The following is a 5,000-nucleotide window of genomic DNA, read 5'->3' as shown; positions in this document are numbered from 1 at the left end:
AAGACTCTGCTCACAATCACAACCACACGTCAGCCACACACCCTTATCACGCACTACTCTCTGCCTGTAACACGCACACAGACAATATGTAAGCACCAGCATGGAACAACACCCAGTGCATCCTCTCCGCCACATTAGACAATCCACACTGTCATAACCAGACTGGGAGGTCCACTCAGAAAACAGAATATCCCACCCACCCGACAACCACCATTGCTCAGCCAAGCCACCAACACCCACACATGTCCTACACAGGGGTGCACCCAACATCACAATACTGCCTCCTCTCACAGCACACAAACAATGGCAGGAATGAAAGACACAGGTCTGCCACAAGCATGGAATGAGAGCGCCGCCTGTCATGAGCCAAAGGTGCATCCTGACGTGGCAAATCAGATGATGCCGCAGGCATCCACTTACTATAATCACAATCAACAAACCGGCCGCCCCGCCCCGCCCCCCATTAAACCTTTCCTTACAACAATGTGTACCTTAACCTAACCTATATCGTACCGTAACCTAACCTATATCGTACCGTAACCTAACCTATGTCGTACCGTAACCTAACCTATGTCGTACCGTAACCTAACCTATGTCGTACCGTAACCTAACCTATGTCGTACCGTAACCTAACCTATGTCGTACCGTAACCTAACCTATGTCGTACCGTAACCTAACCTATGTCGTACCTTAACCTAACCTATGTCGTACCTTAACCTAACCTATGTCGTACCTTAACCTAACCTATGTCGTACCTTAACCTAACCTATGTCGTACCTTAACCTAACCTATGTCGTACCTTAACCTAACCTATGTCGTACCTTAACCTAACCTATGTCGTACCTTAACCTAACCTATGTCGTACCTTAACCTAACCTATGTCGTACCTTAACCTAACCTATGTCGTACCTTAACCTAACCTATGTCGTACCTTAACCTAACCTATGTCGTACCTTAACCTAACCTATGTCGTACCTTAACCTAACCTATGTCGTACCTTAACCTAACCTATGTCGTACCTTAACCTAACCTATGTCGTACCTTAACCTAACCTATGTCGTACCTTAACCTAACCTATGTCGTACCTTAACCTAACCTATGTCGTACCTTAACCTAACCTATGTCGTACCTTAACCTAACCTATGTCGTACCTTAACCTAACCTATGTCGTACCTTAACCTAACCTATGTCGTACCTTAACCTAACCTATGTCGTACCTTAACCTAACCTATGTCGTACCTTAACCTAACCTATGTCGTACCTTAACCTAACCTATGTCGTACCTTAACCTAACCTATGTCGTACCTTAACCTAACCTGTATTGCGCCTTAACCTAACCTGTATTGCGCCTTAACCTAACCTGTATTGCGCCTTAACGTAACCTGTATTGCGCCTTAACGTAACCTGTATTGCGCCTTAACGTAACCTGTATTGCGCCTTAACGTAACCTGTATTGCGCCTTAACGTAACCTGTATTGCGCCTTAACGTAACCTGTATTGCGCCTTAACGTAACCTGTATTGCGCCTTAACGTAACCTGTATTGCGCCTTAACGTAACCTGTATTGCGCCTTAACGTAACCTGTATTGCGCCTTAACGTAACCTGTATTGCGCCTTAACGTAACCTGTATTGCGCCTTAACGTAACCTGTATTGCGCCTTAACGTAACCTGTATTGCGCCTTAACGTAACCTGTATTGCGCCTTAACGTAACCTGTATTGCGCCTTAACGTAACCTGTATTGCGCCTTAACGTAACCTGTATTGCGCCTTAACGTAACCTGTATTGCGCCTTAACGTAACCTGTATTGCGCCTTAACGTAACCTGCATTGCGCCTTAACGTAACCTGTATTGCGCCTTAACGTAACCTGTATTGCGCCTTAACGTAACCTGTATTGCGCCTTAACGTAACCTGTATTGCGCCTTAACGTAACCTGTATTGCGCCTTAACGTAACCGATATTGCGCCTTAACGTAACCTATATTGCGCCGTAACGTAACCTATATTGCGCCGTAACGTAACCCACATTGCCCCTTAACGTAACCCACATTGCCCCTTAACGTAACCCACATTGCCCCTTAACGTAACCCAACACACGTTGGGCCTTAACCCAACACACGTTGGGCCTTAACCCAACACACGTTGGGCCTTAACCCAACACACGTTGGGCCTTAACCCAACACACGTTGGGCCTTAACCCAACACACGTTGGGCCTTAACCCAACACACGTTGGGCCTTAACCCAACACACGTTGGGCCTTAACCCAACACACGTTGGGCCTTAACCCAACACACGTTGGGCCTTAACCCAACACACGTTGGGCCTTAACCCAACACACGTTGGGCCTTAACCCAACACACGTTGGGCCTTAACCTGCTCTGTAATTGTCATACGACGCGTTAAATTAGTGTAGTGTTGCCTAACTGCAACCCCCGCAATATAGTTTGCTACTCGCACTGCCCGGTCCCCAGTGTATCGCTTCATGTTAAACACCTTGCAGCTATACACTGTAATGTGGATGGCAGCAGGACGTACATGCTCAATGCCCTTTGCAGTTGTTCATTGGCATTTGCAGTTGTTCATTGGCATTCGCATGTGCGAAGCACTTAGCCTACGCTGTGGTACGGCCTGTGTCAACTGTCCGCTGATGTTGTACGTCCAAATCACACACTGTACTGCACATTGGTCCTCATGTACTGAATGATACATCGTGGTACATGTGACCGTACAACGACTGCGCCAACAACGGCGAACCATGCGGTCCAAATGTTGTGCACTCAGCTACGTGTCGTCTCCCTATAAGAGCTGGATTGCAGTGTGGTATGCCCTGGATGGCGATCAGCATGAGCCGTCTGTTGATGTAGTGGCGCGTGTTGTCAGACGTAGTCGTCTCTTCTCACACACCGTGATAGCATGGTGCACTGCGTTCCACATCTGCGACATGCGACAGAGGCCGGTTGACAGTCGTTCGCGCAATGGACATCGCATACGTACGGGGGCCACCTTCCACGTGTTCGCGAAGCGTGCACATGTTGTTGCGTGTATGTGGGCAGACATAGTGTGTCGTGACACCTGACACAGGCATGCAACAATCGTTGAATTTGCAAATGGCGATGGACGCCTACGTTTGCTGGTGACGTTATGCAAATGAACAACTGGTAAACCGTTGTGGTGCGGTTGTTCTCGCTAGAGGTGAATCAGTGATGGCGACGATCGGTTGAGCTACCAACCGGTTGTTCCAGCGATACCCACCATGCCCACGAACGTGAATGGCATCTGGGTGTGAAGCGATACGCGGCGGTGGCTGGGTGGGACCGTCCCCGGCCGGTGAGGGGGGGCCTCCCGGCGTGCTGGCCGCGCGGTGCGTGGGCGCACGCGCTACAGCCGGCTGGTGGGGGCGGCCAGTGGCAGGCGCGCCGGCCGACGGAGGCGGCAGGCGGCGCAGCTGCGCGCCGGCGCACCCTGCACGCGGCGCCGTGCGGCCAAAGTAGGTCCTCGCGGGCCCGGTGCGAAGCGCGGTGGACATCTGCAGTGTGCTGGTCCGATTGAGGACTGTGTGCGCTGAGGATGCGCCGCCGCCCGGCGCTCGGCGCCGCGACGCCGTCTGCTGCTCGGTCGCCTCTGCGGTTCTCGCAGGTGGTTTGTATCGCAGCTGTGCGGACGTGTTGGCGCGTGCGCTGTGCTGGGAGAGTTCGCTTCGGCACCCAAGTGGGGCTTTTGTCCTTCTGTGGCGCTGGCGTTGGAGCTGCCGGTCACCGTAGGTGGCGCGTGTTGTCTCCCGCCGGCAATGCCACGACAGCACGCTCCCGGGCCTCTGTCGGCAGCGGCAAGCTCAGTTGGGAGCACGGGTGGTCGCACCTAAAGCGTCTACTCGCCAAACTCCGGGCGATTGCGCCTCTCTCGAACCCGACCAAGTACTTAGGACGGCGCTGCGCGCCGCCGGGACCTGAGAGGGTTTCGAGGTGTATTGTGCAGGGGAGCTCAGCCTCCTCCTGTTTGCAGAATAATTGAGCGGACGCTTGCGTGTTCGCGCGGGCCCCCGGGACACACTCCCGGGCGGCCGGCTGCTCAGCTCTAGTTGACGCAGCTCCCTGGTTGATCCTGCCAGTAGTCATATGCTTGTCTCAAAGATTAAGCCATGCATGTCTCAGTACAAGCCGCATTAAGGTGAAACCGCGAATGGCTCATTAAATCAGTTATGGTTCCTTAGATCGTACCCACGTTACTTGGATAACTGTGGTAATTCTAGAGCTAATACATGCAAACAGAGTCCCGACCAGAGATGGAAGGGACGCTTTTATTAGATCAAAACCAATCGGTCGGCTCGTCCGGTCCGTTTGCCTTGGTGACTCTGAATAACTTTGGGCTGATCGCACGGTCCTCGTACCGGCGACGCATCTTTCAAATGTCTGCCTTATCAACTGTCGATGGTAGGTTCTGCGCCTACCATGGTTGTAACGGGTAACGGGGAATCAGGGTTCGATTCCGGAGAGGGAGCCTGAGAAACGGCTACCACATCCAAGGAAGGCAGCAGGCGCGCAAATTACCCACTCCCGGCACGGGGAGGTAGTGACGAAAAATAACGATACGGGACTCATCCGAGGCCCCGTAATCGGAATGAGTACACTTTAAATCCTTTAACGAGTATCTATTGGAGGGCAAGTCTGGTGCCAGCAGCCGCGGTAATTCCAGCTCCAATAGCGTATATTAAAGTTGTTGCGGTTAAAAAGCTCGTAGTTGGATTTGTGTCCCACGCTGTTGGTTCACCGCCCGTCGGTGTTTAACTGGCATGTATCGTGGGACGTCCTGCCGGTGGGGCGAGCCGAAGGCGTGCGACGCGCCTCGTGCGTGCTCGTGCGTCCCGAGGCGGACCCCGTTGCAATCCTACCAGGGTGCTCTTGAGTGAGTGTCTCGGTGGGCCGGCACGTTTACTTTGAACAAATTAGAGTGCTTAAAGCAGGCAAGCCCGCCTGAATACTGTGTGCATGGAATAATGGAATA

General features: G+C 52.4%; 1 non-coding gene across 1 annotated transcript in view; it reads left to right on the top strand.

Moving 5' to 3' along the window:
• Positions 1–4,087: 4,087 nt before the first annotated feature.
• The window catches only part of LOC124566197, a 1,910-nt gene continuing 997 nt past the window's right edge, over positions 4,088–5,000 (top strand). Inside the window, exon 1 of the ribosomal RNA XR_006970841.1 lies at positions 4,088–5,000. This exon is cut by the window's right edge and continues 997 nt beyond it. This is a non-coding gene — a ribosomal RNA (small subunit ribosomal RNA).

This window comes from Schistocerca americana, unplaced genomic scaffold, assembly GCF_021461395.2.
Source record: "Schistocerca americana isolate TAMUIC-IGC-003095 unplaced genomic scaffold, iqSchAmer2.1 HiC_scaffold_137, whole genome shotgun sequence".
Lineage (NCBI taxonomy): Eukaryota > Metazoa > Arthropoda > Insecta > Orthoptera > Acrididae > Schistocerca > Schistocerca americana.
This window is presented reverse-complemented; position numbering and strand designations above follow the sequence as displayed.